The 25843-nt window shown below is 38.3% G+C and overlaps 2 long non-coding RNA genes across 2 annotated transcripts; one reads left to right on the top strand and one right to left on the bottom strand.

Moving 5' to 3' along the window:
- Nucleotides 1–295: 295 nt before the first annotated feature.
- On the bottom strand, nt 296–12232 carry LOC311443170. Its single transcript, XR_014697107.1, has 3 exons — nt 12163–12232; nt 493–598; nt 296–396 (listed from the first exon to the last, which is right to left on the bottom strand). It is a non-coding gene; the product is annotated as an uncharacterized lncRNA (long non-coding RNA).
- LOC311443169 lies at nt 8136–17960 on the top strand. Its single transcript, XR_014697106.1, has 2 exons — nt 8136–8270; nt 15847–17960. It is a non-coding gene; the product is annotated as an uncharacterized lncRNA (long non-coding RNA).
- Nucleotides 17961–25843: the final 7883 nt, after the last annotated feature.

Genomic DNA, 25843 nt, shown 5'->3' with positions numbered 1-25843 from the left:
ATGAGGTCAGAGCATATTAAACAAAGAACTATACTTAGAAAGCAACTGTGAAGGGAAAAGTAAATATTTAGCATCATGACTCGTGAATATTTAACTGGATAAAGCATAAAGTATGGAAATCACAAAATCAGGTCAAGAATAAATGTAACAATGATTCATAGCAAAACAGAAATGATTCACAGTGCTTTTTTCAGTTTAGCCTTCAGCAACTAAATTAAATATCTTTAGTATGGGTAGTTCTTGCACAAAGTTAACTCCTGTTAAGAAATTAAATCACTTTGGCTGTAGGTTATTCCTCTCTGGTAATTTATCCGGTACCTTGCTTTGTCAGTCTTTGATCAGCTTGCTGTGACCTGCCATCAGAACTGATGAATGAACTTTGCGGATGCTCAGTACCTTAAAAGCAAAATATTAATGTACAGATATTGAAACTGTCAATATAACAACGTGGAGTGTGAAGCATGCACCAAACTGAAATATTTTCTTACATACATTGACGTTTATGACCTGCAGTGTCTGAAGACCTTCTTCTTTAGAAACATGAAGTCCATTTTCACCTTCAATTATAAGCATTCCAGAGGGCATCTCATTAAGGTTTCTGCAAAAAGCAAGCATGCCACAGATATGAGGAACACAATAATTGTGTTCTGCTAATTAACTGTAAGTGATTGGATTCTCAGTCAAGTAATTATTAGGGGTGTTGGCTTTAAGTTTCTCTGGCAAAAGGAAACCTGCAGCACAGAAAGAGAGGAGTTCTAAATGGGGATTCAGTTTCTTCTCTGGGAAGCGATGCTGGTGAAAAGTTTTTTACCTTGTTGGGTCTGGCTGAGCAGAGAGAGATCAAGCTGTTTTGTAGATTGTAGTGCAGGGAGAGGAGTTAGCTTTTTATCAGAGAGATACACTTGTGCTTCAAGAGACATTTCAGTGCTTTATCCACAAACTTGAGTGTGGACGTCAAACTCACATCTGACCCACTTCAATGGAAGCTCATTGCTTTTGAAGATGCAGCCAAAGTGTTTTCACTTGACTTTGAGCATGCACTACTCACACTCCCAAGTTAAGCGAGTGATAGTCAGTTGTAAATAATGTATTTCGTTTTGCAGTGGTTTGGCTGAGCTAGAGAAACTGGAATTACACTTGGGCAGCAGGCTAGTTTACTTGCAGCTTTAAACTGAAATTATAACAAGTAGAACAACTGGGTACTGTTTTGGCAGCCTTCACATTCAAAGCCTAATCAACCAAGCCAGGAGATTACTTGAAGGTTCATGAGGGTATAGTGTAATTAAGTTGTTTTGTGGTTTAACTCAAAGACAAATAAGCCCACATCTTTACGGTTTTATCCTGTTAATTAGCCCTGTCTACTTCTTTGCCAATAGAAACTGTGGACTAAGAGTCTGATCCTGAAAGTTGCTGATTATCTGCAGCCTTCCCATGGAATTGCAGGTGCTGACCACCTCAGGACATCACAGGATTAAACCATTTGTTCTGCAGGGCTAGGTCAGTGTCATACTGAAGAAGGCAAAAAGCCTGCAAAACTACAGTCATTTCCTTGGGGAAGACACTGCAGACTATGGGATATGCCAGATGCTAATTAAATATTGGCTAGTTTTTGGTTTAAGTACTGAAAGTGCTCCCAAAGTGCTTTGGGCTACAAATGAACAGATAATATATAAACTCATCTCATAACTTGGATGAGTAAAAAATAAATATAATACAAGCTTATAACAGCAACCTCAGTGAAGGATGCAAATCACACTGATTTGCTCCTGTGCTAAAAGTTTGTGTGAGCTATAGGAAGGGAAGTGCTATCGAGGTTACAGACTCCAACTGGGGAGAGATTTCCATCAAATGATTGTTGAGGCTTGGATACTGTAAAGTATATCCAAACAATTACTGTAACTGCACAGTAAGATCTTGTTTCACTTTTCCTGAAAAATCCTTTTCATCATTAATTCTAGTGTACTAACACTAGTGTTAAAGAGCATTTTCTGAGTGACATCAATATTGTTATTCGCATGTCTTCTAACTACATTCATTATATTTGTCATTCTATTAAAAGAGCTTCTCTATTGTAATGATTTACATTTTTGCCTTAATTACAGCTATTATCACTTTTTAATATATCTCCATGTACAGCTTGTTTGCTGAACTCCTCATTTTCCCCCCAACGATCATATAATGAATTATTTTCCAGTTTTATTTTTCATGCACATTAGCGAAATGTTCCTTTATTTTATTTTTTGCCTTCTCATGGATAAGCAGTTAAATTTAGGTGTGTACTACCTTTTGAATGTTAACTTTCTATGCAGAATTAGCTGAAAAGTAGTAAATGTGTTCAATTTGGGCTCTTCTATGAGAAATTACGGTAAAAATTCATACTTTTAAAATATATTTTTAAAATAAGTAACACACATCTCCACAAAGATTGCTATTAAGTCTTGAAATTCCTTTATGGGCCTATCCGCTCCTCAGAACTAAACATTAATCATGAGCAAATGCCTGGCACTAAGGTCATTGTTTCTTAAATTATTTCTGACAGTGTGCTTTATGTCCAATATTAACTTCATTGTTTGGGGCATAAGCTATTGTGCATAAAGTTGTCATGCACCCATCTTAACTAATTATAAACTCTACTATCTTCTCTTTAAATTTGATGTTCAGTCCTGGTGTGGGATGATGTAAAAATGTCAAGGTCATCTCAGCTCAAGTGCTCTTACTTTTTATGTAAAATTGTTCAGAAACACAAAAGGAATGTTTCTTACTTATCCATTCTGGTGCTTGTATGTGAGCTGTAGCTGAGCAGAATATTTAGGGTGACAAATAATGTTTAAAAAAAAAGAAAAAAAAAGATGCTGAAAGAAGCAGAAATTTTGAATTTTGAATGGAAGTGGATGAGATTTCTGTAAACATTTCTTAAAGAATTTATTGACATTTCTATTGCTTTGAAGAAACAAAGCTGGATGGATTGAATATTTCATGTGTGGAGGAGAATAGGTAACTCTTTCCAGTGTCTGCTCTGCCAAGATATTTTATCCCTCTGTGATTGAATTGAATTGAAAGAAATTTGGCAAAACAGTTGCAAATTTACAACTTCATATCCTAGACAGCCAAATTTTTCCTTTGTTGAAATTAGAATTGTTTCCTTTCAATTTTAACTCTGTAAAGCCATGAGAAAGGTGTCATTAGTAAATGGACAGCGGTGGCACCTGGAAAACAGATGGACAGTTGTGGAAGCCAGCAGGGAAGCCAGATGAGGAACGGGGCCAGCGAGATGGTTCTGCAGCCACTCTGAGTAATGGGGTAATTATAAAGGCTTTACACAATGTGTAGCTCTGTAACACTGGGTATCTTGGAGCGGTGATAGCTGATTCCTGCTGTGAATGAATCTAGTGATAAATTCCTGCTGATTCCAGGGTTATCAGAATTAGGTCAATACTGAACTCTTTTGCAAAATCTACCTGCTGAGAAATTAATAAAACCAGCTTTTGTTTGTTTAGCGTAATGGAAGGAATGTGAAGGTTTTCTAACTGCAACATCCAGGCAATAGAGAGGTCTACATTTAATTTCCCGAGTTACTCATTAAAATCCCTTCATTTTCTGCCCAAACTGCACCATTACATACTGCCCTTTAGCTGTTAAGAATGTTGTAAGTGATAGCTCCTGTCCCGTGGTGTTCCCCATAGTTTTTCATGTGCTAGAAGAAGAATTTCTGAGTATGGAGAGCAAAAAAAGAACTCGTCCATTTCTTCATTCTTCTCCTAATTTTAGGCCATGTTGTTGCAATTTGGCATGGCGCATAAGCAATAAATACTGTTCTGTACCTCAGTGCTGGCCAGCTGGTTCCCTAGATTTAGTACAGAGCTGTTTTACAGCCTGTTTGCTTGGCATACAGCAGTTCCCTGCTAAATTATTCACTTTATTTTGTGGCCAAGAGACTGGATGTTTGTGACATGTCAAATGAAATTCAATCTCTCCGTCTGATATAAACACACACTCAGGACTTGTGTCTTTCAGGAGCAGAGCTTTCGATAATGTCATCATCTTCTCCTGAACTGTCCTCAGCACTCCAAAGGAAGGCATTGGTAAAGCGAAGGCAAGATCTTCATCATGTAATGGTAGTGCACTCCCTAACCCTAGGCCGATTTAGATCAGGTTGGGGTGCAAAGAAGTGGGGCATTCCCTGTACCTAGACATCAGAAAGGGAAGAGGCAGTTTGCTCATGACAATCCACACCAGAAAACACTGAAGTGACAGGGGTCTCTCCAGTAACCCCACTTAAGGCCTCACGTGAATCCATTTCAACAGAGTGGGGCAGAAGAACACAATGCATGTGTGGAGATGAGCAACATTTTTTAAAGTAAAATCTGTCTCGTTTGGGGCAAACTCATAGGTTTGGGAGTCTGACTTTGGATTTTATAGTCTTCAGGGTGCTTGCTGTAGGCACTAACTACATTGCTTGTCTTAGTCTGGGAGACATTTCATTTTTCAGCCCTAGAGTTGAGGGGTAAGGAATGGAGTGGGGTGTAAATGACAGGTGTATTCCTATTGCCTGCACCACAGGAAGGGAAGATTGTGTGTTTAAACAATTACAAAATAGTGCTGTAAAATTCAAGCCATGAGATTTAGATTTCATCAAGTTGTAAATGGGGCATGGAAGCCACATATGTATCATTTGTTCTACTACCCAACAAAAACTGATAACACAAAGACGATTTGATTTTTTTTTCTTCCACAACTGAGAAGGAAAAAAAAAAAAAAAAAAAAAAAAGATTAAAAAAAAAAAGATAAAAAAAAAAAAGATATTTGTTTCAGTCCCTTCATTTCCTCAAGAAAAGCTTCAACTATCTTCAGTAGAAAATACAGAAAACTTTTATCACAGACAGGCTGGAAATGCCATTAGTGAAAAACAGATACTCCTTCAAGCACATCAAAACTGTCAATACCAGGTGCTTCAAAGAAAAAAAAAAAAAACAACTGCTTTGATTATAGGAAGACTGTGGCAGAGGAAATCCTTTCACAAGCTGTATTATCTAGTCAAAGAAAGATAAACCATGATTAATAAACTGCATGCAGATTTGTGTGGATCAGACCTTGGATTATTCTGAGAAGTAATTTTACAGAAAGTCTTTGGTGTTTTTTTTTTTTTTTTTTCTGTGGATAACTAAGGAATTGTCCTGGGAGAACAGAAAACTTCTAACTCCAAACCATCTCAAAACTCCAAGCAACTTCTTACAGAGTATAAAATGGCATTTCCCAGGGCATTGGGTAGTGAAGCTCGGCCAAAACAAAATACAAGGCATGCTTGGACTGCCCAAACAGTTGTGTTTCAGTTAAAAGTACTTGATTTACCAGTTTGAGGGCTGTTCCAGCAGGTACCTGCACATCAGTGCTGCTTTTTGGCCTTTTTTTAATGCATTACATGGCAAGTTTAGTTGTCATTACCGATAGTCACCTGTCAGGGCTTTATCTGCTGGGATTTGCTTTCACTCTTTTGCATTCCTGTCTTTGTGCCTGTCAGTGTGTCCTTCAATATCTGTGTCACCCCACCCCACCTTGTGTCACACATGTATGCATTATACTCCTATAAATGCCTGGATTCTCTTGTCATCCTTTGGTCAGAGAATCTCAAATTAATTTCTCAAGGTCCAACCAAGTTTTCTGAGGTTAACAAATTCACCTCAAATGGATGTGGTTTGCATTCAGCTAAACATTCTTGTCCTGACACAGGCTTAAATAGTGTCTCATTTTGGCATAGCATTCCTTGGATGTCTCTTTTTTGGGCCCCCTTTTCCTGAACCTGAATGTGACACTCCATGTCTTAGGTCAGATGATACAGGAGGGTTTGCAGGAAAGATTGCAGCTGGCAGATCTGTTCCCGTTAAAGAAGCTCCTTCGAGAAGAAGGGCTGGGCTGGAAGCATGCACCCCTTGTTGCCACGCAACAGTCAGACAGAACCCCGGGTACCAGACACAGCTCATCCATCATTTGGTGATTTTTCTGTGTCCTTTGCAAATGTGGCTTCCAGAACTGCACGCAGTCTTCCAGTCTGTTTCAGCTGTGCTGTAAAATAACTTTATTACTCCTATTTATTAGTCCCCCACACTCATATCTAATGATCTTTTTAGTTTTTTATGCTACCACACTCCATCAATTTGTATCTTAGTTTCAGATTATGACAATGCTGTTCTGTTTATTCATTACAAAGCAACAAGGTATTCTGATGTGCACTTAACTGCAGATGTTTCCTAACATTGGACATATGCCTTTTCTGGGATAAACAAGACTCTAAGAAATCGATGCAGTGAAAGTAATAAACATATTGCTGTGAAACAGAGCGTCCACTGTTCCAACTTCCTTCTTTTTCTGTTTCAAGTAAACATTTCCTATGGGAAGCTGTGTTCGTGGTGGATTCAGTGTGTTGTTATATCTGTGATACAGCACTAGGAATGTGTTAGAGGGCTATTTCCTTGCCAGATATGAAGACTGGGTTTTACCATCTGCTTGATGTCTTTTCTCCCTTCTGTAGGTAATATGAGTGGCTAATATTGAAGAGAACTAGTTCTTTCTTAGTGTTGATAAAAATTGTATAAAGATGTTCAGAGCATTTGATAAATGCTCTGCAAGTGAGAGAACATATCTGCTCTTGGGGCTCAAAACATTCCCTGGTTTTAGACTGCATCAATAGAATATGATTATTTTCAGTCTACTACTGAAACAATTCCTAGATACAATACATTTCCTTTGATGTTCAGTAAAAAGTGCTTATTTATACAGTGAGATGCATAACAATATGCATCATCAATCTATAAAAGTTTGTTACTCTTTATTTTTATATATATTTTTAAATACTATTTTTATAATTTTGTGTTTATTCTACTCTGCAAAAAAATGTAAATCCTATGCCTAGTGAAAGGTTATTGAAAGGACCATGTAGTCATAGCCCATTTGGATGAAACAACCAGCAAGTTTAAGAAGAAATGAAATTAAACTTTAACAGCACCCTAACTACACGACAATAAAATTCAACTCTTATAATTCTGGTTACATTATCTTAGAAACTCACTTTTATGGTACCTCAAGCTATAAAAGAAATTCATTAGAAACATAAGGAGCACAATGAGGGCATCTTTCATTTCCCTGCTCTAAAGCTACATGGGCTGAAAAACGCCAAGCTATTTATTGTTTCAAAAACTGTATGTGCATGCATGACTGCCAAGGGAAGAGTTAAGGTTATGTACCATGAGTTTCCTACTTTCAGAGGTCAAAATATATAATTTGGGCAGGGTCAGTAATGCGTACTCGTATAAAAGATGGGAACTGTGAGAAAGAATCACATCTTGATAGTAAATTAAAACTGGAAAATGTTCTTAGAAACAATGTGATACATACTTGTGAATCAGTACTTTTCAAAGTGTTAGTTGTGCACATTGTGATTTCATTATTCAGCCTGCTGTGGTATAAACCTCATCTCAAGCTAGCTGCTGTTTTCCTGCACTTTCCATAATCAAAGCCTGCTGAAATTAAACTAGCACAGAGTTAATCATGCATGCTGACTGTTTTAGTTATCGCTTCTTTTCAGATCTGTACCAGTAGTGTCTAGGGAACACAAACAGTAGTAGACCAAGAGCACCTGTAATTATTATTGCAAATTAATAAATTGACCTTGCCAGAAAAAAAAAAAAAAAGAAAGAAAAAAAAAGAAAAAAAAAAGGCAAAAGTTTCCTTTTTAATTAATTTTCTCAAATGCTTTTTAAATTTGTACATGTAGCGTGGAGGTAGGCAAGGAAAAAGAAAAAGCAAGCACAGAAAAGATGTACTTAAGGCAGTAAATGATGGGTTATATACTGTTACCAATTTGGGAACTGCTTTTTTACTAGTACTAGATCTGAGGACCACCACAATAATTAGGTGCCAGTGTTTTATGGTAATTAAAATAGACTTATGTCTTCATGACAGTTTGCAAGTGAGGTTTTTTTGGTGGCAAAAAACTTGAGGTGTATTATTGTTTGAACTGGTTCATCTTGGGATAGAGCAGTTTTCCTTTATTTGCCTCTGGCTTGCAGAATGCAATTAGCATCTACAGGTAACACCTGTCCTGTGGGAAACAAACTTCCACTGCTGTGGGCCTCAGGCAGCACAGATAAATGTGAAGGGACAAAAGCTTCACAGCAAAAAATGACACCAGATTGTGCTTCTGACCTGCTGTTCAGCTTCTGTTCTGTTTACAGTTACATATGGAGGGACTGCTGTTGTGCAGGACAGCTTGCAAGGTACTCTGCTGATAAACTGTGAAATCAAATGACTGATAATGTCCTGGGTATGTTTGGAAAGGCCAAAGGTTCAAAGGTTCTTCAGAATCTTTCCATCAGAACAGATAGACTGGTGATATACATTTATATATATATAAAAAATTGACTTTTCTTATAGGCATAGTCACAATGAGCACTATGTCCTGGGGCATCAGGGCAATGGAGCTCTGGCTGGGCGATGGAAAGGGTAAGCACTGGTGCAACTGGAAGGGAGAAGGAAAAGGAAGAGTGCATCTTTCATTCTTTAAATCAAAGCCCATGGTAACCATGTGAATTCATCAGGAAATTACTCTGCTATGGTCAGGAGGAAATCTAGGAACATTCCTTCCCAGAAGGTCCTGTGCTTTTGAAAGATGAAGCAGTTGTTTCATTTCACAAAGGTTCTTGCATTTAGTTTCCTGCTCTCCCTCCATTTCCTCAGAGTAGAGAATGCTGAATTTCTGCCCCTGCCTTTCTGTCCTGCAGTTGCACTGCCTCCTTGGCATGACTAGCAAATGGTGAGATCACCGCAGCCCTGCCTGTTATCTCTGTGGCAGAACCGAGGCAAGGAGCTGCCGAGGTGGATGTTGAAGCTGGTTTGTGCTTGCAGCAGAGCCCACTTCTTGGCAGAGATTTCTAGTGCTTTGTCAAACTGTCTGGCTGCATCAGTTAATTGCCTGTTCCAAAGTCATATCAGAGTGCTTAAAGATCTCCATGAGTTTAATTTGATTCTTTGACTAGTTTAGGGGAACTTGGTTGTGTTGGGGTCGCACAAGAACAGTCTTGTAATGTACCTGCAGCATGCCCGCCTGCCAAAGAGGAGGATAATCAATCAGTCTGTTACCACCACTATTGATGTAGTGTGAGATGGTCTCTGACTTGAAAGATGAAGAGGAAATTAAGCGTAACACAGTGATAATGGAATGATCAATGCTGCTTGCTGCAGACTTTGCCTGTGCACTGAAAAAGCGAGATATTTTGTGAATGCTAGCTGGCGATGTGTAAATGAGATGGTAAGTCTTGCCCGAAATACAAAGCTAACCAGAAGTGACTAATATAGCACTGTCAGCATCGGTGCTTTACCAACAAACTCAAGAATGATGAGGGGATGTCCCAAACCTTCTGCTTCATGAAGGCAGAGTTGTGGTTGTTGTCATGAAATTCTTTTTTCTCGGTCTTTGAATCATGGTTCTGTTTTCTCTTATCATCGAGTGTAAAGAAGGAATTAGTGGAGAAATCATTTTCCTCTAGCAGTTGTGTAGTCTGGGTTGTTATCTAAAAAACTGTCGTAAAAGCTCTTTCTTGATAATAAAAGATTGCTTTCAATGGCAATAAACACTCAACAGTTTGGGACAAAATCTTTCCCTTCAATGGCATTTTCTGTGGAAGGAACTTTCAATATCAAAACTTTCTCCAAGTATCATGGGTCTCAGCTTTGTCTACTATGAAGCCTTTAGGTCACCAGAGTGATCCTGAATATTGGTATGCAGAGGAACACATTTGTAAGTGTCCCACCTTGGGAATGCCATGCCATCAATAGGATTGGTCTCTGCAGCAGGCGTGTTTACAAACTTCTCTATGTGTAATGCCAGTTTGAATTTTTTATGTTAATAGTTCCCCTAAGGGAAAACAGGACTTCTGAATGTCCGTTTATAGGATGAAGCATTTATTATTTATTCTATATGCATTTATCGATGGTTCTTGCTAATGAGATGTACTTGTACCCTCAGGTTTTCCAGTGCTTTTATAGAAAGTCAATTTCCTATGAAATCATTAAGGAAATAATTAGGGACTTTCATCTATTTCCCATCATTCCTTGTATGTTAGAGCTTCAGTGTCACCCCTCCACTGTTATTTTCAGGATTCTGACTTAATGCGAAGACTAAGGACTGGATTTCCATACCCTGGCCCTTTTTCAGAGCCATTGAGGTCCTTATTCAGTGTCTCATCCACCCTCTGCTACTTTCCTCAATAGTACCAGATGATGAAACAGAAAATGGCATTACCATGCCCCAGTCATATGCTTTAAAATATCTTGCTGAGTCAAAATTTCATTATTTTAATATTCCATTGACCACCATATGAACTTTCAATGCTCTGTGTCTTCTCCACAAAATTACATTAAGTAACAGTGGCTTGTATGAAATCTTTTTTAATAGCCTTCATTAGTCAATAACTTTATAATACAAGATTTTGTTTTCAAATTCCTTTTCTGTGTAGTAAACATTTATTCCTTGGCACTACTGTCTGTTCAAATTGCAGTGTTGTTTACCTATGTTTTTAATTTCATGTTAGCCTCAGGTTAAACCCAGTCACACATCAATCACCATTGAGCTTGAAATCTATGCAGATACATTCTGTAGAATTTTAAACTGTTTGACCAAATATCCACAGTGAATCATAGCAGTCTCCTAATTCAGGATGACTGTAGCAGTCTGACCACCACCTGAGCAATTCTGTTTCTGGTTCTTCTGGTGACTTTTTCTGGTTTTCTGTTCTGCTCTAGGCAGGGTGGTCTTTGGCAAAACAGGAAGTTTTGAAGCAGTCAGGACAGAACTGCATTCAGATTTGGGGGATCACTTGAATATGGAGGCCAAACTGGTTTCAGAGATTGTTCCACTTTTAAAAGCCTTGGATGATTGTAGAAGTTTTTCAGATTGTACTATAGTGAAATGAGCATTCATGAGGAAACTCAGCCTTGAGCAAAGTCACAAAGGCTCTTCTCCATCAATGTCCTTCTTTCATGCTGTTTTCAACACACTCTAAATAAATTTCAATCTCCTATTACATGAGTGGATAGTTCTTTGAAATTCATTCATTTCAGAATTAGTATTGTTGTGGAAATTCATCTCTTTCTTTACCTTTGTGAAAAGTTATTTTTAAATATATAAATTTTTGACCTGTATTCAGCCTAAGACAAACCACTGGAGTGTTTTCATCTGGTCTTTGGATTTGGACAAGCACATTATTTTATATATTTCTATTTATATATTCAGATGACAGACACGGTAATTTTAAATCTTTGAGTATATCTTTATATTTTTTTGTTGTTGTTAGAGAGCATGCTTTCCCCAAACTTTTGTTTCTTTCCAGGGCATTTCAGTTGAGCCAAAGTCAGTGCAGAGTCAAATCCATTATCATAGTCAGCATGATCTTCTCAATGTTGTCCCATGCCAGGTGATGTTTTCTGATAAATTCTAAGCATAGCCAGAAATAGGAATCCCTGCAGCACAGAGAGGCAAGAGTTCACCTTTTCTCCCAGAGTGATCATACCACTGTGCCCTTGCCTTGCATCAACAGATATATGCAGTATCTTGTCTTTGTGAAGGATGTGAGCACCATACCCCCAGTTTTTAGTATACTTTTCCCGTCTTGAATCATCAATGGTAGATAATAAAAAAAAATGTCACAGAGCTGCTCTGAAAATCCTGCATCTTTGAAATAAAGTACGGCAGGAATCACAGCAGATAAATGATGTTTTAACTGAGCTGAATCCTTGGAGAACTAGTCTGGTGATTACAGAGAGACTGCAGCTGAGTGTCTTTTTAAATCATGTAATTTGAAATTAACTCTCCCTTCCTTATCTAGTTAGTACAGTCCATTGTTCTGAATTTACGGCTCAAGTTGCTATCTGATGTTTAAAATATAACATTTCCCAGAGTGTCTCCTGATCAGTTTAATGTAATTTGAGAGCCTTTCATTCTTGAATGCTACAATTGCAATGAGATTAGAAATCACAGTGGTTAAAATGAGTTTCTGTTGCTAAAAAAAAAAAATAAAAAATAGATATTGGTAGATAGTTCAGGATAAGGTCTCAAAAGAGAAAAAAATTAAAAGGCTAGAAGGTAAAAAGTCATCCATATTGAGAAACTACCTGCTGTCCAAGGCAAGCATGGACTCCAGCGTCTTCAAGCTGCAGTTCTCTGCTTTCTGATAACGTGCCAGATGTAACTTGAATGTCTCCCAGATCGAGTGTTGCTTGATTAAAATGGGTCACAGAAAAGAAAAGCAGTCAGAGCTTGCCATGTTCTACTCTGCGAGACTCACCCTGCCTGCCAGGCGAATGGGCAGCAGAGCTATTATCATTCAAACCGTAATGAGATGTGTGATTTAGGTTTTTCAGGTCTCTGCCTTTTATACTCTCATAATAGAAATCATTAGGGATCCACTGAAATATTCCATTTATCACAGTAAATTTAGGTGACTGGTGACATTAAGTGCTGTTATGGGTCTGGGTCCTGATTACTGCCAAGCTGAGTCCTGTTCTGGCTGAGTGAGTCTGCATTAACTCAAGTAGCTAGATTATTATCCATCATGGCTGATGATAAGGCCCAGTTTTTCTAGCAGCAGGGTGGTAGGGAAGTGTCCAGGAGAAGTCTCTACTTCTTGGATCTGGGGCTGAATTCAGGCTGAAGTTTTCATGCTTTTGGTTGGGTAAATCAGAAGTCTTTAAGCTAATTCAGCCTTTCCAAATTGCACTTCTCTGCTTCTGCGTGTGCAGTGAGGCCAACTCCAATTTATGCACTCGAGAAGAGTTATTACCTTTGTGCCTAAGAAAAGGAAAGCAAGAGGCAGGCCTTCCCAGATAATGATGAGGTGACAAGGAGATTACACTGCCAACCACAAACATACAGAATTACCACAAGCCATTAAGTGTTTTTCTCTTCTGTCACAGCAATCTTGCTCTGGAATTTGGTTGAATCTCAGTCTTTCACTTCCATCCTTTCTAGACAGGTTTTTAGCTTGAAAGCCAAAAATCAAGCAGTTTACAACATTAATTCACTATCTTGAGTTCCAAACACTGCCTTTACAAATTGCACATTCATTATGTAAAATAAAGCGCTTTGCATCCATTGTCAGTAGATACAATGCTTCAGTGCACACTGTTTGGCTTGATCTGTGTGAAGGCTTGAAATTAGCTGCCTTCCAAATGTACACATCCTTGTACTGCTGCACAGTCCTCGGGTCTGTAAGAACTAGCCTGCTCTTCTAAAATGAAGTAGGTCCATTTTAAATTCTGAGTTTATCCACTTTAACCTGGATAGGATGTGACATTTATTCTAATTAAGATTTTATCTAAGAGAAAAGGCAGGCAACTATAATAGGCAAAAAATGAGGTATCATATTATCTTTAAATAAAACGAAATGGAAGCATGGATAAAAGAAGATAATTTGTTTGTCTTGCTGGTAACCTCAGGGCTCTGTTATTTTAAGACTGCTTATCAGAAATATCAATTCATGCTCTTTTTTTCCTTTGAAACAGTGGCAAGTTATAATTATATTATGACTTATTTTACAATCTCAAGATTTGTAATATTTACTCAGGCAGAATTAGAAACGAAGGAGAGTAATCAGTCATTCACAACTCTAATTCTGTCATTACCCATTTTGTAGACTGAGTACAGAATAACTCTGTTGTTGGAGTCTCTGAAAAATACGGAGCAAGGAATAAAATAAAAAAGAATGGCTATTCACTCTGAGCACTATCAGAGCATCTCAGCCTGAGTAACAGTCCTAAACAGAGGTTCAGTCTTTATCATACCAAGGATACAAGGTATTACTGAAAGTGGTAATAATTTGGGACCCCGATTACCTAGCTAAATGGGAGCATTGGACAAGGCTTTACCATCTCCTTCCACGGAGATGAGATGTTGGTAGGATTTCTCTCACCAGTCAGATCTACTCTGAAAGCTGCTGGTTGTGTAAGGTTGGGTTTTGGGGAGGGATGTGTTTCTGAGTTTTGCCCATGCTGTGCTAGTCACTCTGGAGGGATTGTAATTAGTGCGTATCTGCAAGACACTTAGAACTATCCCTGTTTTCAAAGCTTCATCATCTTGTAACTGTAAATCAGTATCCACAAAATGATTTTTCACGTCTAACATATATGTAGTAGAAATATTATGAAAGTCTCTAGATTCTGCATTCTTTTACTTTCCAGCTGTCTCAGGAAAACTAAGACTTGTCACCATAACTCAAAGTCTTGATGTACATTTAGGGAGTAAAACACTTGGTAATATCACTCCATAAGTCTTGACGTGACCAGTTTAATTTTCAGCTTCTTTATTCAAGTCAATGGTGAACTTAAAATAATAATAATAAATAATAATAATAAAATACAATGGAAATGGTGTCAACCAAAATGATTATTGAATAAAAACTTAAATAAATGAGCACAGCTAACCATACCTGAATTGCAGAATGAGGTCAGCTGTGAGTCATCACTGTTTATTTTAATAGTTGCTTAGGGCTCAGTATGTATCCAGTTTAAAAATAATAATAATTCAAGAAATTCTTAGCTGAATATGAAACCATTAGAAGCAGGTTCTATTTATTTCAGTGGAGGTGTGCTGGCTTACATCAGCTGAGGATAAACAGGTATTTCCTTGTTTTCAGAAGATCTTCCACAAAACACTGCAAATATAGTGGTTTGAGAATACAAACTTTTGAATGTGAATAAAAAATTCTGATTGGGTTTTGAGATATCTTGGATTTGGAAGGACTCTAAGCTCTAATTACCAAATATATAGAGTTGTGTTTTGGCCAAAATACCCTGGAAATAATGCTGTTCATACCTTTCTGTTCAAAGTAGAAAGCACACTGAAATCAGAATGATACAAGTAAAATTTTGAACAGCTCTTCTGCCATCTGATTTTGTGTCTGTTAGGAAAGCTATTTTCAGGGGGGAAGGCGGGGGGGATAAAACAACAAACTTCCACCATTTCATCCAGACTAAAGGGCTGTTAAACCTCCCCAATGGCTGTTTGCAAACAGTAATGCTTGCTGTGTTCTTCCTTACCGCTTGTTTCAGCTGACCTGCACAGAATGCTGGTATGGATGTGCTCATCCATTACTCTTTTACAGATGCTACTCTGGCAAGTGTCATTGCAGCAATGTCCATCAAAAATGTCACTCAACACAAACAGTTGCCAGATCTGCCTGACAGCATGAGCTAAATCATCTCACCATGGATCAAATGGAGCTCATCCTTGTCTCTCCCTCTCTAAGAAAATCATTAGGGAGCTGTAGAAGTGCTGATAACTAGCAATGAATGACATGCAACAGATGCTAAATATTGTAACACCGATAACAGATAATTTTTCACTGTGAGATCTGAAAGCTTATTTGTTACTGAAGAGTCATTATTCTAGTTTTAAGGGTTTGGACAGAGGAATTTGTGGGAACAGAACGAGACAGTAAGTAGTATATGAGCTGATTAATAAATGTTCCATACAAGTCCTTAGCCAGGAGTATCTTGAGTTTATAGGTAGCTCACTGTCTGTTCCTACAATGATGCCTAGCACATGGATAGCCAGACAGAACCTCAGTGAAACTATAAGCCAGCCATTTGCTGGGCTCACTGAGCAGCTTTGTTCATGTTTATTGAGAGAGGTACAAGGCAGGTGCCATAAGTGGAGTATGTAAGAGATGGAGATCAAAACACAAAAGAAATAAAAGGAATGAGGACCTTTCAGTTTGTTGTCATATTTCTGATCCTGTTCAGGTGACTGTTTCACATACTTCATTTCTGATAAGTAGTCTGAACACTTTTCTCTTGCAGATTACCAGTATCTGTGGCTTGTCAAATCTACGCTGTTTCAATCTGAAAGGACAGACACTTGTGTGCTGCAAGGCTCATAAGAAATATTAAATTAACTCAGGAAATCAGAGTTGGTCCTTACATTTTCCTGCATAACACAACTGATGGGAACTTTGCAAACCTAAGGCCCCAATCCTGCTGCCATTTCCTTAGCAGATCACGGCATTCATGTCACAACTTGCTTGAAGACAAAAAGTGCTTGCTGCTTACTGCTGGGTCCAGACCTTGCCATGGGAAACATCTGACCCCTGAGCAGATGAGAAGGGACTTCTGAGTTGACCTCTCCAGCTGTCAGAGAGGTGCTCCCACTGCGCTGCCTTTGATCCCAAGGAAAAGCATGAACTGGTACATCACTGCTAGGGTAACTAATTTTAGCATCTGCATCTGTTTAATTGGGACTCTCAGCAGAACATGACTGCAGAGGGAGCCTGGAGGAAAGTAAGATCACTTGGCTATGAATTGCATATGTTTTAAAGCTTAACTGCCCTGTGGATAAATCCTCCCAGGAGCTGTGAGCTTTGTGCTGCTGCCATTCCTGACCAATCTTCTGCATTTGGATGGGAGTTTTTTCCAGTGCTGAAGATATTTGGACATTTCAGATACTTTCCTAGATTATTTTTATAACTTTCTGCATTAGTTGAGTGCTAAACTCCCAGATTTTTGGTTGACGGTTGTCAAAATTCTCTTAAATTATACTTAAAGTCTCCTTAAAATGTCCAGAACCTAAGCTAGCTTTCAAAAATCAACCACAGGGTGGGAGACATGTCAGTTGCTCCCTGTTTGTGTCTTATATTACCAAGAACTGTACCTGTCACTCTTATTTTTTCTTTTTTATCAGAGTCCTAAATGCTACTGATATTTCTAATAGAGGATTGCTGAAAATGTAATAATTAAATATAAAAGGCAAAGCTGATGTAGAATTATATTAGGTTGGCTCTAAATTCACCATCTTTCTCATATATGTATTTGTATTATTTAATTATCCTCCTAAATGTACACTTGTCTGTTTCATTAGTCTCTTGCAGAATGTGCCTGCTGCCTAGTCAAGAACTCCATATAACCCTTTCCATCAATATGCCTCACTGTCTACATTATAATACAATATTCATTCACAATATATACATACAGAACACAGTAAATTGCTTCTGGATTTAGGAGTGCAATGTTAAAAGCTAAGACATGAGCATGCATCTGCTTTGGATTAGTTTTACAGACCATCAAGCAAACACAACAGAAGAATAAAGACACATGGCTTACAACCTTGAATAATTTGAATGCAAAATTCAAATAGTTATTCTCTTCTAAAAATAATTAAAGGTTGGCAGCACTTTTAGTTATGTGAAAGTGACAGTAACCTTTGTAGTGAAGGACTTCTGGTAGAACACAATGTGATCTCATTGTTCTCTTAGAAGAGATCCCACAGTCAGTGATGAGAACCTGGAATATGCTTCATACTGTGCATTCAAGTTTGAAATAAATGTTGAATCTATACCAAGAGTTTTCTTTAAGATATACATAAACTCTTTGCACGGCATTTTGTTTCTTACCAGGAGTTTGCTGAATACCTCTTCAAACTCTGCAGCCTTTTCCATTTGTGTCCAACTCTGGCCACCAGTGCAACAAAAGACTAGCCTGTTTTATAGAGAAATTCATCACTGTTAGGGCTAAACTGTCCAAACCAAAAAAGAACAACACTAGCACTTCCCAATTCCTAACCTTATTGGATGTTGTGTTCCTCTGAAATAGGTGGATGGGCAAGTATTGCTTTGAGAAAAGCTTTTTGTCTTCCCAAGATCAGCTTTTGAGAACCTGCAAGCTGTAAATTCTTTTTTCCTGAAAAAGAAACAAAGGATTTTGTCCTACTTTTCTAGAGATTAGCTTTTGTTTAATCTTCTGGCATACTGAATCACTGACTACTCTAATAACAACATACTGGTTAATCCTTATGAAACATGTAGTGATAATTCAGCCTAAGAAACAATTCATGTTTTACTGGCTGTCAGCTGAAAGATTATGTTAAACTTTCTGCTGTTACAGAAAGAAAAAAAAAAATAAATGTGTATTTCTCCCCTCAATTATTTTATTTTGCATTGAATGGTGTAATCACATTATTCTCACTTATTTCAGGCATCCTCATCCTAGATAGTCATTTTTTACTGGGTTTCATTTTATATTCTCTTAGAGCAGACCAAAAGTAGGAAAAGAAAACCTACCTTTCAGCTAGAATTTGTGAAAATCTTGTGTGATACTCCCCCAGGATTTGAATCTTAAAATACTGTCAATGACATAGTTTTCTTAATGATTTTTCACTGTTCTTGAAGTGGGAAAAATCTACTTGTTAAGTAATACTAATGAACATACTGCTTCTGCTGTTAACGTAACCCTACCATAACCTTCCTTTTTTTTTTTTTTTCCTGCTGTCACGTGGGGAAGTGGTCACTTTGTTGTGTTCATGCCACACAAAATGAAGGCCTGACAGCAGTTCACAGACAAGTCAGCAGCACAGTGAAAATCAGCAAGAGCTACTGATGACTAGCTGTAGGACTACCATTAAAGCCATATTTCAAAATGTGCTTTTATGTCAGTGAGACAATTCTGCCTCAGTACATCTTTCAGCACAGCTCCCTGTGCATGGACTTGCCTTCTTAACTTTGTCCACTGTGCTTCATTTTTCTCTTTTTAATTTGTCTCCTTCAAATCTTCCCCCTGACTCACTTACTTGCACATCCTTCTGAGACGTTTTAAAAATAGATGGCTGAAAATAAGAACATTACATAAAAATGTGAAACCACAGAGACACATGGAAAATGTTCACCATAAATCACTCTCCCTCCTTTACCTTTTGCATTGACTCCGAACTCTTCAGAGCAGACAATTTTCTCTACAGCAATACACTCAGCATACAGTGGTACTGGGCCTACAGATGATTAGCAATGAGTAACCCTGTGCCAGGCTTAGTTTCAGTCCTTTTAATGAGAAGGAAATGTCTATACATCAGAATGGATGATCAAAATCATCCCCATTTAATAGGGTCACATTTGTTGGTGCTTATCAATGTATGATCATGCAGTAATAACCACTGTGCTCAAGAATAATTATTTTTAAAATTGCATGCTGTACTTTAACTGGCATTAGATATCACTGCTCACTGTAAAAGCAAACCATTTTAAAATAAATGCCAGTTATAGATTAATAAAATATAAAAACAAGGAATTAAAAATATTTAAAACATGGCGTTTAATCTTCTACCAATATAAAGATGTGATTTCATTTTGAATATTCCCTATTTTCCTTTTGATCTTTAATTACTAACATTTCAAGAGAAATTTATCTGCAGAGAAAGGCCTGAGATCTAAGGATGAATGCACTTAGTTAGGTTTTCTCCCCACCCAGCCTTACAAGTGGGAACCAAAACCAATTTGTTTGCTTTTCTTTATATTTATTTGCAAATGACAAAATGCTATGCTGTTGTGTTTTGTGTTAATAGTTATGTAACTTGGTCTACTTGCTCTGCTATATTTAAAAAAAAAAAAAAAAAAAAGTAATTTGTTTCACCAAGAGCTCCCAGGTAGCTCTTGAGCTGCTAGCTGGAGTTTCCATTCTCAGAAGGTCCACATCAGTAATCAAGTCTGTTTACTTCTTTGAGTACAAACTCTGAAGGAGGGCTGAGCCTGAGACAGGCCTGTGATTGATGCCTCTGAATTGTGAAAGGAGCTAGTGTAAGGGTCTCTGACAAAACCCGCTGCCTTTTTATAATACGGGTTAAAAAGCTGGAAATTAATTTCCCAGGGTGTGTAACACAGCATCCTTTTGCTGTGCTATATCCTGGGAAGCATCATGTCATTTTCCTCTCAAGAGGTATTACGTTCCACATAAGATGCATGTTTAGAGGTCTGCTAGCCAAAACTCTTCATTTTGTTTGCCTGTGGGACTTTACAAAGAGATGTAGAGCCAGGGTGAGTGAAGAAATGTTTCTGTGTTGATGAACCAGGCTGGGGGGATGAAGGCCAGCTGGGCGTTATTATAGATTGCTATGAACAGCAGTGGTCTGGGCCTTATGGAAAGCTCAGACACCTGGGTCTGGGATGGGAGGTCAGAGTACTGGCAGACAGGAAGAAAGGTATCTTCTTTTTTCTGTAAAGAATTTGGGGTGGAGGAAATGGGGGTAGTGTTCTCTGTCAATCTTTAAAGTTAGAACCAGTAGTTCCTGCATTATTTATTGATGCTAGGGTTTCATGTATCTCTTCCAAATGCTAGAAGAAAACATTGCGTTCAAGTTCCCTACAAAGCACCTCTGCTGGGGAGAAGCTGAGGGATTTAATTAAGCTGGGTACTGAATGTATTGGAAATAAAAGAAAAACAAGGTTGAAGTCTAGGAAGCTGAGACCTGCTGATGTCCTTATGTTTGTAGCTGACCAGAACTCCGCTTCCTACAGACCCCAGTTGCAGCATCTCTTTCTATCAGGAGCCCTGGGCTCAGTAAGCTGCATGATGCTACTCAGAGGGGAAGAAATGAGCTAATTTGACCAGCTACTCTATTCAGGGCCAAATCATGCTTTTGGCAATGAAGTTTTCCCCTGAACTGTATCAGTCAGTCGACTGTATATTCACCCCTACGTGTTCTGCTGAAGGCAAAAAACAGAGGCAGCTAACTTCCCTTTGCATTTTATTTAATATATGGAATAATAATATCTGACTCTGAAAAGTCATGCTGACTCTTTAAATCTTTTTTATTTTAAACTATTTTTTCCTTCCCTGAACACTGGAATACGTTCTTGCCCTCTGGATAAACCTGAATCAAACTTAACATTAATTTGCAATCTTCTTGCCTTCATGCTAAGCTAGCCAAGGTACTTTACTGCTAATTTCACAGCTCTCAGTACCTCAAGGCAATGCAGCTCCTGTAACGTTTCAAGCCTGGTGAATGATGTCTGTAGTTAGGAATGAGTGCAATGGTCTAGCGAGCTTAGAAATGTGCGCAGCATTACATGGGTTTCTGTTAATTTGTCAAGCAAAACACTTTGCAGATTGGTTCTTCTGGTTCTGGTTGCTTCTGCTGGGGATAGTGGAGGCTGATGGGGTCTGCATGGCTCACATAAAATGTTATGAAAGGGAGGAAAAAGCATGACAAAGATCTCTAGGTGATTCTGAGGGCAGGTAGTGTAAATCTGAACATTCAGGATGCAAAAAGACGTAACTGTCAATAGAGGGAGAAACCAGCAGAGCTCAGCCTGTTTGTTACTGGGGCTAGGAAGTCCTTGGAATCAGCTGTGGTTTACTGTAACAATTAACTTAGTCTGCAGAGGAACTCTGACAATTTCTCTTGTACCTGATGTTAATGGAGTTGCACAAGATGTATGCTTGAAAGCTGGGAGAGGTAAGGGGGGAGCTGGGGAGGAGACATCAGCTAAAGGCTGCTGTCAGGATCATTGCTGTGTGCATTCAATGATGAAAACCTTTTGGTAAGACTTTCCAAGAGGCTGCAGTGGTGCCTTCAGCACGTTTGTGTCCATGGACTATTTTATATAGGACAACTAGAAATAAATAAAGTGACGTGAGTATAGGCTATAAACTCCATCCTACCAGCACAGCTACTAGCTCCAACAGGAGAGGACCATACATCCATCTAGGCTCTGAGTTGGCTGCTCCTTTACCTTGCTGAGTAGTGCAGGTACCACTAGAGGGCTGTCAGGCAGAAGGAGTGAGGACCTCTGCGAGGGCGTCCAGGGCAGAGCAGGGTTCAGTGCAGGTCCTCTACAGGCTGGTTTTGAGGCAGGGTCCTAACTATCAGAAAGTGTAGGAAGTGGAAAGGGAAGAGTCATCCTGAATTGTGTTTCTATGATGTGAAACATTGATGTTCATTGTAAATGAACCTCCTGAGTCATTTTGGACTTGAAGACATGATTCAGAGGCAGGGTGCTTGTGGTCTGCTATGAGGTTTCAGAGGATGGAGGCATCTCTGTGAGCCACAGTTAGCAGTGTGCGTGAAGTCTTTTTGGGTGATTCATATGTTGAAGAGAGAGAAGTTCTGGAGGTAAAAGGGGCTGAATCTCTGTATGTGTTGTTTGTTTTTTTTTGTTTGTTTGTTTGTTTTCAACTTGCTGTTCTAATTTGTATAAGTGTATAAGTCTAATTTGTATGGTGTATAAGAGCATTAGAAATGTATCTGAAAGCTGCCTTGCAGTGTTATAAAGTGTTAGTCTAAGAATGCAGTAACAAAATAGAAAAGATACTGAACAAGAAGGGGACCAGCATGGTGACTTGGCAGTGGGGGTCCTGCTTGGCCAGTAGCCTTTGGCTCAGAGTTGTCTAGAGCAGAGCTGGAACACAGCCACCGAAGCGCAAGCATGTTGTCTGTCCATGTGCGCCTCACTTCCTTGATGGGCTGCAAGAGTGGGAGAAGATCCTGAACACTGATGTCTCAATATTGGCTCAATACGCCAAAAGAACACGCCAAAGCAATGTTCCTGCAGATTCAATTACACTCATCTGGACGTTTGGCACATATGTTGATGTTTCTTCGATAATTTTCTTCAGTCAGTAAAAGTGCACCCAGTGACTGTACTGGGAAGGAGACCAGTGCAGTGTTACAAAGACACATGTAAATCCTCAGATGTGCCACTGCAGGCCACAGCTGGGGAGATATTAGCTTAAAAATTGTCTGCTGTGTTATTCCTTACAGGTAAACAAACAGGTTTTGTGACAAAATACCTCCATTAATACCTGTTCCTCTAGACCTGCTTCCTTGCTATTTCATGAGACCCAGTCATACAAGCACAAGTCATCAGGACGATTCCCATGCATGACTTTGAGCAAAGTTCAGCTCTGTGCAGAGCCTTCAGCTTAGAAGCCACCTGACTTACTTGCCACATTTTAAAAGAAAACTTCTGAAACTGATAAGCTTGATTATTCAAAAGGAAAGTGGATAGGAGAAATGAGTGCTATTGCTGTCTTGTGTGCAGGGTGCTCCAAGACTTTTTGGCTTGTTGCTTTTGCTCTCTGATTAAAATGGGAGAATCGTATAAATATTGGCAGTCCTCAGTGCTGCTTTTTAGCCAAAGTTGAGGCAGCAAACAGCTGTGATTATGGCAGCTTTTCTCAAATGAGCATGCCCTTTAGGAGCAGGTTCAGCATCTCCCCATAGTTCTAATTAGAGTGTGTTCTCTCCCATGTACGTGAACACAACAATTATCTAATAACGATTTACAGGTTGGGATATTCCCTGTGGTGCTATTAGAGGGCCCTTTGTGGCTTCTCTTTGTGTTGGAGACAGGATGAATCAAGACTTGCTTCCCTATTTTTCCAGTTTCCCACCCAGAATGAGCCAGGCTGGAACTCTGGCAGGAGCTTTGAAGGTCCTTTGAAACTTCCTCCCTTTAGGAAAGGCTGGTGTTTGGGAGTGCTTGGTGTGGCACTTTCAGAGTGTGTAGTCTGTAATTTTAGGAAGTTCATGGTATATATGAAAAGACAACCAGCAGTACTAAAAGTATAGGTAAGACTGGAAATACAAAGGCTTTTGTTCATGTCTGGTATTGCAATTCATGTTAACAAGGAAGTTGCAGGTGTCACTGTCTAACTAGACTTCTAAAGCCTGAAGTGTTGATCAGTTATTCGTAAAAGGAAGGTCAGTCTTCAACTTTCTGATAATCTCTTTTGCATTTCAGAACCACTTGATGAAGCAGGAGAATGACAGCAAACATTTCAGCAATAGAGAAGTCCTTGAAGCCCTGTTCTCAACTGCGGTAAGCTGTTGAAGTCTATGAATTTTAAGAGTGATAGAGATTCACACCGCATCTAGGCTGTTTGTTGTTTTTTTTTTTTGTATCCCAAGATGAGATACTGAACCTGGCAATGTAAAAAAAAAAATAAAGTCCTTTTAAAAAACAGTCAAAATCTGTGTTCAGTGAAATGGAAGCCTGAACAAATCTGTTTTCTCAATGGAAATCAAGCATAAAATTTAAGAGCTACTTAGAGTTTTAGTATACCGGGTGATTCAAGTTCTCTAGACTTCCACAGGAGCCAGAGGTACTTAGCAGAGCAAAGGAATTATCCAACAACCTGCAAAAACAGGCCCCTAATTTGCTCTTAATTCAACAAACTCTTATTAAAGACCAGCAAGCCCATTATCCTGTAGTGCTGACATACTTTGCTCTTTTGGGACATAATTTGAAACTGATTTATCTTTTGTTCTGTGTAGCGTTCCTTCCAATAATCTTACTCTTGGAATTTCTGTTTGTTTGTTTGTTGTTTTTTTTTAATGTTACTCATTTAATAACTCAAAGGAACAGACTCTTTGTCACAATTTTACTCAGAAATACAGAACTCTGTAGGATAATGTAATTTTAAATTCTGTTAGAACATTTCACAATCTGCAGATCGCTAATGGCACAAATCTATTTGACCTTCATTTTCCATTAGCTATCTTTGTATTGGTATGAAATTAGCTTAATTTGTTTAAGCATGCATACTTATGCCTTCATGAGCTGATAGCATTATCTTTATCAACTCAGTAAATTACTGAACTAAGTCCCACTTAATATTAGATGCAGACGATATCCTAGGTATGAATCTATGTAACAAAGTTGGAATTATGGATGTTACTATGTTAGTAGTATTAATCAAACTGAAAATTTGGCACTGGGAAAGGCAGAGAACATTTCCAAGGTTTTACCTTCTGATTCCTAGAAATATCCTGTTAAAAACATAGTAATTGCGCTGTACAAGTCTATTCATGTATCTTTGATGAACTGTGTAACTCTTTTCTTTAATCATCAGTAGCTCCTAGCTCTTCCTTTTCTCTGAAGCTTTGAAATTTCCTGGAGTTTGTCTGAGATGATTTTTTTGAAATTCTAATATAAAAGTCTCTCAGAGCCAGAACAGTTCTAACTAATTTGGTGTGAAAGTAGGCAGTTTGGAAAGCTTCAAGATATCTTGGTAAAAGGAAAACACCAGACTAATGAATATTTTTATAATTTGGAGGAAAAGTAGTTCCTCGACATAAAGTTTTATCATTGTCATCTACTTTGTTGTTGTGGTGAAGATATTTCAAGAAAATGATTTGCAAGTGAAATTTTAAGAAAATCTGTTAATTTTCTCATTAAAAGACAGCGTTAGACACTTACAGGATGGTACAAGACCCGTCGATCTAAAGAAATAAAAGCACTTCATGTTTGTTTTATTGTCATTCTCTGTTCATGAGTGCAATTCAATTATCTTTGGTATTTGTCACTCTGCACCTTTAAGGTTATAGAATTTTCCTATTGGGATTCATAACGATATGGCTTTTTGTATAGCAAATGAACCGTTCCTGATGTGAGCTTCCAAGAGCAGGAAGACAAAAACAGAAGAAGTTGTGAATCTAGGAACATAACTGTTGAAGTGTAGGGAGTGATGTGTACCCAGATACAGACTTAAAGCCAAGTGGTGGAACATCAGCAAATGATCATGCAATTTGTTTGAATTTAACTGAAAAATCACTGAATGCTCACAAAGGCATTGCAAGCTATTCAATGCTGTGTAAGGTCAATATAAATTGTACTTCATCTACTTTAGGCAGAAGAAAATTTCTGTATCACTCCATTTATTCTTCCTGAGAACTATCAATTTCCTGAAAGGTGATAAAAAGAAATTATTTTGAATAAGTTGAGATGAAACCTGTTGATTTGTAGTTAGTGTCTAACTGACTAATTCTTGGCTGAACACTGGAACTGGCAAGCAAGGAATTTCAGAAGATATGATGACTTTGCCATCTGCATGTATGGTGTTCTATGCTAATATATTAAGTACTAAAAGATTTTTATTGTTTTAAACAAAGTTGTCAGGTATGAAACAGTAAACTGTCTCATTTAAGATTTAAATTTTTAAGTGCCATTAAATGTTGTATCAAGAAGATTACATCTTATTACAAGTTATGATACTTTTTACCAGTGGTATAACAGACTATCTCTTTCAGAAGAGA

The sequence above is a fragment of the Aythya ferina genome (assembly GCF_964211825.1).
Source record: "Aythya ferina genome assembly, chromosome: 12".
NCBI classification, from domain to species: Eukaryota; Metazoa; Chordata; class Aves; order Anseriformes; family Anatidae; genus Aythya; species Aythya ferina.
This window is presented reverse-complemented; position numbering and strand designations above follow the sequence as displayed.